The 15,858-nt window shown below is 35.5% G+C and overlaps 1 pseudogene; it reads left to right on the top strand.

Annotated features, from left to right (window-relative positions):
- The first annotated feature begins 3,808 nt into the window (after window positions 1-3,808).
- Window positions 3,809-13,802, top strand: LOC110324022 (annotated as a pseudogene).
- Window positions 13,803-15,858: the final 2,056 nt, after the last annotated feature.

Genomic DNA, 15,858 nt, shown 5'->3' with positions numbered 1-15,858 from the left:
CATACATACTTTTTCACTTTCATGTTATTTTTCACTCACATTCAGTGCTACCATGGGCCATAAATCAACGAACAGAATGCACACATTTACATTTTATTCTCCTCCATCAAGCAAATAAGACCTAATAAATTTAGAAAGGAAGTTGAAACTCAAGAAGCAACCTTGAGAAAATGTGGCCATGAACATCTAATATTGCTCACCACAAAGAACATCATTGCTGTAATTTGAAAATGGATTCAGAATCTATATATATGAAAATATGTAACTTTATTACCTAGATTAAGAATTCTACTGGTTAAGCTAGATACATGGTAAAAACTTAACTTTCTCTGAATAGTTCATTAGTTAATTGTGTGTGTATGTAAAATGTATGAATGAGTGAACCAAGTTGGCATCATTACGAATTTGATTTTGTGTAAACAAATGGGGCATCCATAGATTGGTATCGATGAGCTCCTAGAGACCAGTATCAAATATATTCAAATTTTATTTAATAATTCTATAAGTGTGTGTGTGTGTGTATGTGTGTGTGTGTGTGTGTGTGTACATGCTTAATGGATAAAATGCTTACAACACAATCCTATCAAGTGAAATTCTTATTTCTAGAATGCATATAAAGTTACATATGATAGTTCATGTTTGTTATCACAGGCCTTCTAATGGAAATGCAAGATCAAGTAAGAAGACTCCTGAGAAGATGGAAAGACAACTTGCTTAGCCTGTACCTTGTTGAACAAGAAACACTGTCTCAAAATTTGAGGTACAGAGTTATCCTGCAGTTTGTAATCTGGCTTCAACATGTACACATTATTGTAAATATGTAGACATACGTAGAGACAAATGCATACACCCACATACATATATTATGGCAGGTATACTACCTGGAAGAGTTTGGAATTAAGAGGAGAAAATTCTTTAAGTTCATTTTATAAATTGTAAGAAACAAACAAAAAAATATTTTTTTAAAAAGTAACATCTAGCACTCAAGAGACACCCAGAAAACCTAAAAAAATGAATGAAAGAAAACAAAATAAAGAAAAATGAATATGTATATAAATGAATAAATCTGTGCTTTATACTGCTCTTGCTTTATATTGGGACTTTTCATTCTCAGTGACTTAAAAACCAACCTAATCTTCATGGTATGTTATGTATGTCAGCTGTGTGTGTACTCTGTTTCCTTCTTGAGGATGTACAGGCACCACCTCATACTAGACAAGAAAGTTGAAGCAGAGTTTGGAACAAGTGGGGTCTTTGGGATGCTAGTTTGACTGGGAATGAGTGCCAAGAGGGAGAATGCCTTCTCAGAGAATTTTAATAAAACAGGTATCTTAGACAATCTTAGCTTGTCTTCATTAAGAATAACTTCATTAAGATTTGGATTGGATTGAGCTGGGCGAGGCAGCACACGCCTTTAATCCCAGTACTCGGGAGGCAGAGCCAGGCAGATTTCTGAGTTCGAGGACAACCTGGTCTACAGAGTGAGTTCCAGGACAGCTAGGGCTATACAGAGAAACCCTGTCTCAAAAACCAAAAAAAAAAAAAAAAGATTTGGCTTGGATTAATGTACTTTATTTGGGGTAGGCAAAGGCCATATATGAGCATTGAAGAGTGTGAAGAAGTTTTCAGGGGTATTGAAAAATCATTAAAAACACATGAAAGAACAGTGAATGTTTCATTTGTATGGGGAGGCATTCCAGGAATTCCAGGTTCTGAAAAACCCACAAAGTGAGGACTCCCCCATGTTCTGACTCGGAAGAGGCGACACCCCAAATCACTCCCAAGAAAAGGCCTTGATACAAACTACAAGAGGACTTTTTATTCCAGGTGTGCTCTGGGGCCCACAGTCGTGTACACCGCACAGGGGTAGAGAACCGTGAACCCCATGTAGCTGGGAAAGGGGGTATTTAAAGGAAAAAACACAACCCAAGGGGGTAGGGAGGGCGTTATTGTAAAATGCCGAAAATGCCAGTTAAAAATCACAAGGAGGTACTAAAATTCACAAGGGGAAACTCCCTGCTTCTCAAGATTGTTCTCAAGATTTTAATCTAACTTTTGTGGTCAACCAGTTCCTGGAACAAGGTCACTGAGCTGGCTAACCTACATTCTTGGTGCTAGGGGGTCTGAATTTTTCCTGGTCTTTCAGTACTTGCTGGTCTGGTTCTGATCAGGGATCAGGATTTGAACTTGTAGGTTTGCCAAGGACCACTTGACTTTCCCTAGGTAGAGGGTGTTGAGAGTTGGGCTGCCCAGACAAGGTCAGGGAAGGGAAAGCCCTGCTGGTAGAAAGCCTTGCACTGAGCTCAGAGGAGCTATCTAGACATGGTAGATGCTGACCTTAATTAGCAGGGTTTTCTCATAAATCTTCACTTGCATTTTAAATATATATTGAATACATGTCTGAACTTAATGGTAAATATTAAGTTTTACAAAGACTATGCAATAAATTAACAAGTATCTACAATAATTATCTTATACATAGAGTGGAAATTGGCCTCTGTTTTTTCTAGTGAAAAGGATTATATTGGAGAAAAGGTAAAGATTTTTAAAATATCAGAGTTTTAAATAAAATAATTAATACTTACATATGTTTCTGTATATATGTACAAAAACCAAAAAAATGTGTGTGTGTGTGTGTGTGTGTATACATGCCAGTACATGAGTATATGTGTGTGCCTAAATAGATGTATGTATACTGTATATGTATATGAGCCCACAGAGTTCAGAAAAGTGAGTCAGATCACATGGAACTGGTGTTATAGGCAGTTGTGAATGGCCATTTATGTAATGGGTACCAAATTGGGGTCCTTTGCATGATCAGTAAGCTCTCTTAAATAGGGAGCTACATCCCCAGCCCCCTATTTCCTTACTAATTTCATGTAAATCCTATAAATATATATCACTTTCAGTATTAAATACATGCCAATTTTTGAACAAATATATCCTGTAAACAACTTTATGAAATAACATTAGAGAGTAAATGCTAACTTCAATTAATTGACAAAATCTGTTTGATTCTATGAAAGTAACACAGTTAATGTTTACAATGGGAAAAATAAATATAAGCTGGAACAAGTATATCAATTCTTCTTGCAGCTAGAAGTACTAATTATGATATGATGGGAGGTCCACAAAGAGGCTAAAGATCACAAACTAAGTGAAGATGAGAAATTTAACATGAAAAATGTTCATGCCAATGAACATGGAATCATAAAATTGGTTAAACAAAGAGCACCCTTTGGAAAATGTATGTGAACATACTCTGCAAGGAAAGCTATCTATGCCTTTCATAGAAACAGTAATAACTGATCACTCTTTGCTCAACACAGTCTAACATTTCACCCTTGCTGTTAAAGAGAAAAGCTCTGGAGACTAGCCTTCTACCACAGTATTTATTAACCCAAATTTTATTTTTAATGTGTTTTCTTTTTGCAAAGAGCACCTTTGATTTGATTTTTGGCTATTTTTCAATACTTTAAATTGTAAAACCTACTTCTTACTATCTGCAACATATTGGTATTAGAGATAGAAATTGTGTGAAGAGCTTTCCTTCTTTACCGCAACCTAAGTGAAGTGTAAACTTCTGGTTTCTTTGGAGACTCAATTTTGTCATCTGATGATTTACTGGAAACTGTCTTATGAGAGGATGTTTTGCTAAAGTAGACACATGAGAGGAAGTTTTGCTGAGAACAAATAAGTCATGATTTTCTTGAAGCTGCTGGGGAAAAAAGCATGTGATGTTTTACTGAAGGAGAAGGTTGAAAGGACATGTTATGTTCAGAAAGGATATATTATAACCTAACAGTCCATGGACAATGCTGTAGCATTGGTTCACCTTGCCTTCATCACTGATCGTCCTTTTTTGAGATATAGAGAAATGCACCAAAGAACTTCTCATGATATTCAGGTGATGTCTTGGCGCTTCTGCAGAATCCAGTTGATTGGCAGAAACTTGCTGTTTCTTCTGGATCAAACGGTGTTGCTGACTCATGAATGCTGTTTGTGAGTGGATCAAGCTACTATTGCTGATTCATGTGAACTAAACTGCTGATAGCCAGACAACAAAGATTGGAACCCAAGAGAACTATTTCTAAACAGGTTCATGTCCCCTTCTGCCCTATGATTAACCTTTCCTTTCCACTACCTCCGGTGGGTGGGTGGTGAGCTAGAAGGGAGGTTAAAGCATTTAACAACCCTTATTAATGTAGGTTTTAAAAAATCTAAGCTTACACAAAAGTACAAGTAGTACATATAGATTAGAGAAGTGTGGAAGCATTGATAATCAGAAAAAAATCTAAATTGATAGATTAATATTCATCATGATAAAAGGACTGTAGCATGGAAATTTTGGTAGATGTTTTAGATCCTTTAAAAATAGAAGAAAACAGGACAGGCAAAACAACATTTCACAGGAGGGAAATATTACATAAGAAGAGAAAAAAATCCATTATCTAAAGTTAGTCAAAGGGCGGTCCTCAAACAAGCTGCCAGAACTCAAGCTATATTACAGGTAGCAGAAATGGGCAGCATGAACCAGAATGCTGATCAATTACATAAATAAGTCAAGTCGTACTACTGCTTTTCTTTTTACATGTGATTTTCAAAGAAAGGGAGAAGTTCATTGATTTTTATCTCCTACTCTGGATCCTTTTTCTGTTGTAGACCAAGCAGTTTCAGTGTCCTTACATCAACAAAGCTCTCTGGTCAAGAATTTAAATGAGAATCATATCAAGCTGGTTAGAAAGATTTAGCTATAGTGTGTGCTCTACCACATGTATACACACACATACACACACCACAAATACCACACATACACACATATACTCATACAAACATATGTACCACACACACACACACACAAACATACATACATATATATACTCATCCACATATAAGCACACATTTACATATATATATATATATATATATATATATATATATATATATACACTCATATACACAGACATGCACATGTGAACATATAGAGAAGAAATTGAATATGGATAAAATATAATTTCACACATATTGAAATATATCAGATAAACTGGAAGCAGTTAGAGGCAGATAAGCAAGGAGGAAAGAGTAGCAGCACTAATGAAAAGGGAACAATGACAGGGAAAGTTGCAAACACTGGGCTGGAAAGAGAAATATAACACAAAAAGTGTCTTACAATTTTACAAATTTGAATATGATATATATTAAGCACCTAAGTTTGACACATATGGTATAAATTATGTCACTGTTTTGTTAATAATTACTAAGAACTTTTAAAATATCACTTCTTACAGAATGTACTTCTTGGTAAAAAAAAATGTTGGAGCAAACATACAACTTGTTATTTTTAGCCTCCTGCATCTAACAAGAAAGTGAAGCTTTAAAAATTCATGATAAATATGTGACTGGATTTTATAAAGAGAATGACTCTTACTTTTCTCAGTACTGTTATCTAAATAAGCAACCCAAAATAGCAATCTAGTCTCCTGCTGAATACTGACAATCTTAATTAGTGTAGGTAGGGCTGCGGGCTATAATTGAATTACAGTTATTTTTAAGAGAAATTCTTGCATTACTCTCTGTATTTTATTGACATTTTTATGAGGTCTACTGCTAAATCAATTCCAATCACTACTGCATTAGCTGAAAAAAAAATTCACTTTCCATTGCCAGATCAATTATAGTCACACAATCAATAGCTGGTATTCCAATCTCTTTTATTAAAAGAATGATATAAAAACAATCTACTAAGACATGAATTCATAGTAATTCTATTTCTGTGTTAATAGTCAGCTAATTTACCACGTAAATACTCATCTTGAATATAAAATTAAACATTGAAAATGGTTGCACTTAAATCACTTTTGTAATTATTTGGGACTAGGGAAATTTCCATACAATTTACCATAAATGTGTGATGACCACAGCTCATATCTTAACACTGATTTGAAAGTTTGGGAAGAATAGCTCCCTCCTGAACTTATAATCCCAGCACCCAAGAGGCTGAGACAGGTCATATCTCCTTCAAGCTGGCTAGGTCCAATTCAAAAACTATTCCAAATCAATTATCTCTGAAATGAGCAAGGAACTCTAAGGCAGTAAAGGAAACTGAGAATGATAACTAATATCAACCTCTTGCTTCTACACACAGGTGTTCACACAGGTATGGACATACATACACACACACACACACACACACACACACACACAAAACATAGCAGTATTTAGATAATATAATAATTATTATCATACAACCAATTTTAACTATCTCTTACCATATTGCTTGATAAGAATCACTTGTGATATTATATATATCATGTAGAAATATTTTACAATGCCTATATTCTACACCAAACCTGAACACCTACTTTCACCATGTGCCTTATCCTTACATGATTGCCTGTTCATTGTTCCAAAAGTTCTTTTGTTAGAAAGGCATATCTTCATTTATTCTCATTATAAAATGGCCCATGATATACATTCCCATCATTCCACATATTATCAAAATGTACTTAATGGACTTAATTTCTTTTGTTTTTAATTATCAGAAATGGACATAGTTACTATTCTAAACCATTAAAATGGATTTGTTCAAAATGTACTTTATCTGTTCAAATAACTTTACAAATATCATAATTATAATTCAAAGTAGTGAAACATACCAAATTTTCAACACAACCAAACTAAAAACCTTGCTCCTTATTTCTGTCTTTTACTATAAATTTACTAGTAAGAACTGTGTTTCAGTTCAAAATGGTTTTCAAAACTATTTCCAGTCCTGTAAGGAGCTTGATTCTTAGAATATTCAGGTTTGAATTTAAGCTGTAGGATTTTGATAGGAGTCTAGAAACATATCTTAACATCTAGTACAATAAAGGCAGTACATATATAGATATATAGATAACAGAGTGATAACACATTTTTCCCTATGTATGATGCTGATTAGAAAAGACAAAATATGCAATGAAGAAAACTTTTCAGTGTTATCTTACCCAAAATATGTGTATAGAATACCTTTATGCTGCCACTAAATACCGTTCAAATTTTCTCTCTTGTTAAGTCTCAGTGTCATAAAATTAGTGAAATGTCTTAATTATCTTGGCTGAGGCTTTTAATCATAATAAACGGGATTTTCTTTTTTATTGGTTATTTTATTTATTTATATGTCAATTATTCTTCCCATCCCATTCCCCCTCCCCTTTGCCTCTTTGTGGGTGCTCCCCCACCTACCCATCACTCTAGTATCCCTCTAAGCTGGGGCATCGAGCCTCCACTGGACAAAAGGCCTCCCCTTTCCTTGATGTCTGATAAGGCAATCCTCTGCTACATATGTAGCTGTAGCCATCAGCACATCCATGTATACTCTTTGGTTGGTAGATTAGTCCCTGGGAGCTCTGGGTGGCCCAGTTGGTTGGTTTGGGGTTGCAATCTCCTTCAGCTCCTTCAGTTCTTCCTCTAATTCTTCCATTGTAGTCTCCAGGCTTAGTCCAATGGTTGGCTGTTAGTATCTGAATCTATATGAGTCAGGTGCTAGCAAAATGTCTCAGAGGACAGATGTACCAGGCTTTTGTCAGCAAGCACTTCTTGGCATCAACAATACTGTAGGGGTTTATTGTCTGCCAATGGGGTGGATCCCAAGGTGGTGTGCTCTCTAGGTGGCCTTTTCTTCAGTCTCTGCTCCATTTTTTTTTTGTTCCTGTATTTCCTTTAGACAAGAACAATTCTGGATTAAACATTTTGAGATGGGTGGGTGGCCCCATCCCACAACTGGGGCAGTGCCTCTCTACTGGAATGTTCTCTAGGGGTTTTCTCTTCCCTTTGTTGGGTATTTCAGCTAATGTCATCCTCACTGGGTCCTGGGAATCTCTTGCTTCCATGGTGTCTGAAGCCACAGTTAGGCTGATACCTAAACCACACATAGATCCAACAAAGAAAGAGAACTTCGGACCAATTTCCCTTAGGAATATCGATGCAAAATTACTCAATAAAATTCTCACAAACCAAATACAAGAACACATCAAAATGATCATTCACCATGATCAAGTAGACTTCATCCAAGGGACACAGCGGTAGTTAACTATACAGAAATCTGTCAACATAGCCTACTATATAAACAAAGTGAAAGAAAAAAAAACCCACATGATCATCTCATTAGATGCTGAAAAATCCTCTGACAAAATATAACACCCCTTCATGTTAAAAGTTTTGGAAAGATCAGGAATTGAAGGCACATATCTAAATATAATAAAGTAATATACAGCAAACCAATAGCAAACCACAAATTAAATGGAGAGAAACGTGAAACAATTCAACTAAAACCAGGAACAAGTCAAGGCTGCCCACTTGCTCCCTATTTATTCAATATGGTACTCAATATAGTATTCAATATAGTACTTAATATAGTATTCAATATAGTTCCAGTCAGAGCAGTTAGACAACAAAAAGTGGTCAATGGAATACAAATCAGAAAGAAGAAGTCAAGATATCAGTATTTGCAGATGATATAAGAGTATATATAAGCAACCCAAAAAAAATCTATCAGAGAACTTCCACAATTCATAAACAACTTCAGCAAAGATTTAGGTTGTAAAATTAACTCAAACAATTCAGTAGCCTTCCCCTATACAAAGGATAAACAGGATGATAAAGAAATTAGGAAGACAACATACTTCACAATAGTCACAAAAAATATAAAATATCATAGTGTTACTCTAACCAAGCAAGTGAAAGATCTGTATGACAAGAATTTCAAGTCTCTGAAAAAAGAAATCGAAGACTTCAGAAGATGAAAACATCCTCTATGCTCATGGATAGGCAGGATTAATATAGTAAAAATGGCCATCTTACCAAAAGCAATCTACAGATCCAATGTAATGCCCATCAAAATTCCAATCCAATTCTTCACAGACATAGCAATTCTCAACTTCATCTGAAATTAAAAAACAAAACAAACAAACAAACAAAAACATGATAGCAAAAACAATTCTCAACAATAAAAGAACTTCTGAGGGAATCACCATCTCTGACCCCAAGCAATAGTGATAAAAAAAAAAAAAAAAAAAAAAAAAACCTACATGGTATTGGCATACAGACAGACAGGTAGATCAATGGAATAGAATTGAATACCCAGAAATGAACCCACAAACCTATGGTCACTTGATCTTTCACAAAGAAGCCAAAATCATCCAGTGGAAAAAAAGACTGCATTTTCAACAATGATGCTGGTTCAACTGGTGGTCAGCATGTAGAAGAATCCAAATTGGTCCATTCTTATGTCCTTGTACAAAGCTCAAGTTCAAGTGAATCAAGGACTTCCACATAAAAACAGAGAAGCCTAATCCAGCTGAAATTGTTTGTTCTTCAGATTTATTGATATAAGGATACGTGGTAGCAGAACTCTTTTTTCAGTGTTTGCTTGCCACATCGGTTGACTGGTTTGTGGCTCAGTGTGGCAGAGCAGCGGGTAAGAACACAGAGTGATGGAGAATACCAAGTAACTTATTTTATCAATGAATACTGTATATATCTCTCATTATCAACAGCATGAAAATCTACATTTAAACTTTAAGCGTATTTTATGCTTACACAAAATAAGAGAAACTCTGGAATAGATGTCATAATGTTCCCCCAAAATATTTATGCTCTGAGTCCCTAAATATGTTACTTTACATGACAAAGGAAATGTGCAAATGTGATCAAGGTTCTAAGTGATGAGATAGAAAAACTACCTTTGATTATTCATTTGGACTCCCTAATATCCTGTCAAAATTTGTAGAGAGAGGAAGAAAGATGTGACCCCCCCCCCAAAAAAAAAAAAAAGAAAAGAAAAGAAATGCCAAAGAGTATTCCTGTTGTGAATGTAGTGTTGTTGGATTATTTTGAAGGGCACATAAGACAATCGGGAACTACTAAGGGTCTGTAGCCATGAGTGACGAGAGAAAGCTCTGGGGTGGGTTATCCTCCAATGAATCTAAAAAGCAAAATATCTGCTTGTTAACTTGACCCTATGGAATGAGGTCAAATCAGACTTCTGATCACCAGAACTGCTGGAAGAATCTATTACTTAAACTACAAATTGTGTGGAAATTAATTACAACTACTAAATAACTAAGTGGCCTAGGATTGCAGTGAAGCTAGGGGAAAATTACTGACTTCACAAGATGCCCTGAGGTACCTACCAGTTCTGGGTAGATGAAAAAGTTTTAATGGCTTGACCAAGGCAGGGGAGATAAATAAGTAAATAAGTAGCAACTCTGTCTACATAAGATTTGACACTGATTTAAAGAAAAATGGTGTGTTTCCCAAAAGCTAGTAAGCATGCTGCAGGTATTAGAGGACCAGAAAAGTTGATTCATACAACCTATAAAACTATGAACAAAAACCTACAAAGAAGTAAACCACGACCCAATCTTCAAATGTTTTGGATGTCAGTAATATAAAATAGAGAATACACTGAATTGTATGTAAATGATTAAACAAATAAAAGATTTAAGAAAAGTCTTTTCATAAATTTTTGTTAGGCAGAAAAACTAACAAAATGAGATTTGATCTAAAAATCTTTCATGAATAAAATCATATCTGAAATTAGACCCATAGGAAGATGAAGACAATCACAGATGACAGAATCAGAAAGTCAAACAAGGTTGGTGAGATGTCTGAGATGGCTAAAGCACTTAATGCCAAGCCAGATGACTTAAATCCTATCACCGGGAAACATACAAACTATACAGACTTTGACATTTATTTCCACCCCCCAAATAAATAAATAAGTATAATAAAAATTTTATTAAATACGACAGAAAAATTTTTCTAGCTTGCTTTTATGTTGCTGTGATAAAACACTCTGGCCAAAAGCAACCTGAAAATGAAACAATCTACTTCATTTTACACTTCCAAGTCGACTCCATTATTGGGGGAAGTCAAGGTAAAAACTCAAATCAGGAACCTAAAGCAGAAATCAAGGGTGGGTGGGGGTTTTTGTGCATTTTTTTTGTTTGTTTGCTTTGTTTTTGTTTGTTTATTTGTTTGTTATCTTGCTAATGGTCAGATAGTTTTCTTATATAGTTCAAGCCCATCAGCCTAGGGACAGTGCTGTTCACACGGAACTGGGATTTTCTCATCAATCATCAATCAGGACAATGCCCCAAAGGCATGTTCAGAGGGCAAGCTGATCAAAGCAATTCTTCATTTGAGATTTACTCTTCCCAGGTGACTCTAAATTTTATCAAGGTGACAATAAAGACTAACCAGTTCAAAAACAAAGAGATGAACACATAGAAAAAAGCCTAACAACCACTAATCAAAGAATAAAAATAAAATTTAAAATAGTTCCTTTAGAAGGAGAGGTTTTGCTCTACTCTCTTGCTGCCTCTCCTAATCACCCCCACATCATCAGACCTGAGTCTCCTGAGACAAACAGGTTAGTTTCTCTTCCCCAACTCATCTTCTCTGCTGGCTAAGCCCTAGAGGTTAAGCCAAGCTGCCCTGGGCAGCCTGATATCCCAGGGAGACCCTTGTTCTCTTGCTACCTCAGTGCCCACCATCATGGAACCTGAGACTCTGGAATCATAAAGACCTGCAGGTCTGGAACCATACAGCCAAAGGATTCCTAACAGAGGGATTCCTGCTTCATCCGGGCCACTGAGATTCATTCACCTCCCAATACCTACTTCAAGAAGAATATCCAAGGACCAAAGCCATCCAGATGGCTAAAGGCCCTCCAAAGAACACAATCAACAAAACTAGGGTAATATGACACCTCCAAAGCACAGCTATCTCACTATAGCAAGCCCTAGATATCCTAACACAACCAAAATACAAAAAAAATGATAGAGGCCTTTAATGCTGAAATGAATAAATCACTTAAAGAAATACAGATAAATACATTCAAACAGATAGAGGTCTTTAAGGAGCAAACAAGTACCTTAAAGATATACAAGAAAACACAAACAAGTGAAGGGAATAAATAAAACTGGGTAAGATTTTAAATTAGAAATAGAAACAATAAAGAAAACACAAACTGAGAAATTACTGAAGATGGAAAACCTAGGGAAGAGAACAGGAACAGCATGTGCAAGCATCATCAACAGAATACAGGAGATAGAAGAGAGAATCTCAGGTTTAGAATATACAATAGAAGTAATTGATTCATTCTTCAAAGAAAATGCTATGTCTAAAAATTCCTGACACAAAACATCCAGAAATCTGGAAAGTCATGAAAAGACCTAATCTAAAAATAACAGGAATAGAAAAAAAAAAAGTGAAGGGTCTCAGCTCCAAGGCCCAGAAAATATTCTCAAATATCATAGAAGAAACCTTTCTCAAACTAAATAAAGAGATGCCTATAACCATACAAGAAGCTTAAAGAACACCAAATAGCCTGGATCAGAAAAGAAAATTCTCCTAGCACATAATAATCAAAACACAAACTACAAAACAAAGAAAGAATATTAAAAAGGGGGCATGGGGAAAAAGCCAGGAAACATATAATGGCAGACTTATCAATTAATTTGAAACAAAGCTTAAAAAATTACAAAGAACTATTGAAACCAAGAACTGTTCTTTGAGAAAATAAACAAGATAGACAAACCCTTAGCCAAACTAACCAAAAGACTGAAAGACAGGTACAACTTACCAAAGTTAAACCACAGACCTATAAACCCTAAAGAAATACAAAGAGTCATTAAAGGTCTCCCAAACAAAAAAGAGCTCAGGGCCAGAGGGTCTTAGTGCAGAATTCTACCAGGTTTTCAAAGAAGAGATAATATCAATACCTTTCAACCCTACTATACTCATTCAATGAGGCCACAGTCCCCCTTATACCTAAACCATACAAAGACTCAACAAAGATAGAAATCTTCAGACCAATTTCTCTTACGGATATTGATGAAAAAATACTTGATAAAGTACTTGCAAGCTGAATCCAGGAACACATCAAAGACATTGTCCCTCAAGATCAAGCAAACTTCATCCCAGGAATGCAGGGAAGATACAATATACAAACATTCATCAACATAATCCACAATAGAAAAAAATGAAAGAACTTGGGTGTTTGGCTTCAGCGTCCTGGCTGCTGGCGCCATGGCGTGCCTGCTCCTCTGGGCAGCTGGGCTGGCCAGCCATGAACTTCAGTGATGTTCCCTTCAGAGCTTGTGTAAGGGCCACTTGTTCTGAAGTTATTGTGAGGCAAGAATTTTTGAAAGATGGTTTCCACAGATACCTTTTAATAAAAGTGAAATTTGGATAGAGCATTGATGACTTACAGACCTGCCAGAATTAATTTAAACATTACTTTCCAAAAGGACTCGTTGTGGATCCCTATGAGTTGGCTTCATTATGAGAAAGAAAAATAAGAGAGGCAGTGATGATATCAGAAGGTTTTAACTATTGGTCCAAAGAATCTGCAATCCTCATTTATGCCCAGCAGGATACACAGTGCATCAACTGCTTTCAGGCCTTTTTATCTGTGAACGATCACTATCACCAGCCACACAGAAAATATGGAGATACCCTCATTGAGGTCAACAACCCCAACTTACTATATTGAACTGTGACCAAGAGTTCACAATTTTGAAATGGTGGGTTCAGTTAGAAGTAACAGCTCCTTGTGCTTTGAAAAATGGGAGATATGTCAGTGGAAAAACAAGCAGTACAAATCAATACTTAAGAATTTGACAGTACTGATTCCAGTGGGAATGATTATACATAACTCTTTAGTGTGTTCTATGACACCACTCACTATAATTCTATGTTCTACTTTGATCCTTTTATCTGTTTTCAAATATGGCCATTTTCCCTATAAGTGTTAAGTGTTATCTATGAACCTAGTACACAAGACCTATTCTATTGTAAAAAAAAAAAAATGAAAGAAAAAAAAATCAAATGATTACTTCACTAGATGCTAAAGCAGCTTTTGATAAAATTCAACACCCCTTCATGTTAAAAGTATTAGAGAAATCTGTGTTATGTGGTCCATACCTAAATATAATCAAAACAACATATAGCAAGCCAATAGCTTACATAAAATTAAATGGAGAGTAACTTAAAGCAAGTCCACAAAAACTAGGGAAAAGACAAGGCTACCCACTCTGCACTTATCTATTCAATATTGTACTTGAAGGTCTAGCCAGTGCAATAAGACAATGAAAGGAAATAAATGGGATACAAATTGGAATGGAAGAAGTCAAAGTATTGTTATTTACAGATAATATGATAATATACTTAAGCAAATCCAAAATTCTACCAGAGGATCCCTTCAGCGAAGGATCTGGACACAAAATTAACTCAAAGAAATCAGTATCCCTCCATTATAAAAATGATAAACAGGCCAAGAAAATATTAGGAAAACAACACTGTTGGTAATAGCTATAAATAATATAAACTGTCTTAATGTAACTCAAACCAAGTAAGTGGAGAACTGAATGAAAAGAACTTCAAGTTTCTAAAGAAAGAAATTAAAGAAGATATCAGAAGATGTAAAGATTTCTAAAACTCATGGATAGGTAGGAATAACATAGTGAGAATAGCTATCTTACCAAAAACAATCTACAGATTCAATGTAACCCCTATCAAAATTTCAACATAATTTTTATAGAACTTGAAAGAGCAATTAACTATGTATGGAAAAACAAAATGCAGGATAGCTAAAACAATCCCGAAAAATAAAATAACTTCAGGGGAAAGCACAGGCTGTACTACAGAGCAATAGTGATAAAAACCTGCATGGAATTGGTAGTGAAGCAGACATGCTGATCAATGGAACTGAATAAAAGACACCAGAAATAAGTTCACACTCCTATGAACACTTGATTTTTGATATAGAAGGCAAAAGCATACAATGTAGAAATTAAAGCATCTTCAACAATTTCTTCTGGACTAACACGATGTCTACATGTAGAAAAATGTATACATATGTATACATGTATGTATATATGTATGTATGTAGTATGTATGTATGTATGTATGTATGTATGTATGTATGTATGTATATCACCCTGCATAAAACTCAAGTCCATGTAGATCAAGGACCTCAACATACAGTCACATACACTAAATCTCATAGAAGTAGAAAATACCCTTGAGCATATTGGTACAGGACACAAATTTTTGAACAGAACATCAATGGCTTGGACTCTAAGATCAACAATTGATAAATGGGACCTTATGAAACTGTAAAGGCTCTGTAAGTCAAAAGAAACTGTCATTAGGACAAATGAGCAGCCTACAGATTAGGAAGCCATCTTCACCAACCCCATATCGTTCAGAGGGCTAATATTCAAAATTGACAAAAAAACTCAAGAAATTAGAACCCAAACCCCAAATAACCCAATTAAAAATGGGGTACAAAACTAAACAGAATTCTTAACAGAGGAATCTCTAATGGCAAAGAAGCCCTTCAGGGAATGTTCAGTGTCCCTAGTCAACAGGGAAATGTAAATGAAAGCAACCCTGAAGTTCCATCTTACAGCTTCAGAATGGCTAAGATCAAAAACTCTGGAGGTAGTACATGCTGGTGAAGATGTGGAGCAAGAGGAACACTTCTTCATTGCTGGTCAGAGTGCAAACTTGTACAACCACTTTGGAAATCAATTTGACATTTTTCTCAGAAAACTGGGAATAGTACTACCTCAAGTTCCAGCTATACCACTCCTGGTCATATACACAAAAGATACTCCAACATCTCTGAAAGACACTTGCTCAAACCATGCTCATAACAGCTTTATTAATAACCAAAAACTGGAAACAATCTAGACGTCTCCCCATTGAAGAATGGATAAAGAATGTGTGGTACATCTACACAATGGAATACTAATCAGCTATTAAAAACCAAGTCATCATTAATTTCGCAGCCAACTGGATGGAACC

This window comes from Mus pahari, chromosome 7 (assembly GCF_900095145.1).
Source record: "Mus pahari chromosome 7, PAHARI_EIJ_v1.1, whole genome shotgun sequence".
Lineage (NCBI taxonomy): Eukaryota > Metazoa > Chordata > Mammalia > Rodentia > Muridae > Mus > Mus pahari.
The sequence above is the reverse complement of the archived record's forward strand: the minus strand, read 5'-3'. Positions and strand labels throughout refer to the sequence as shown.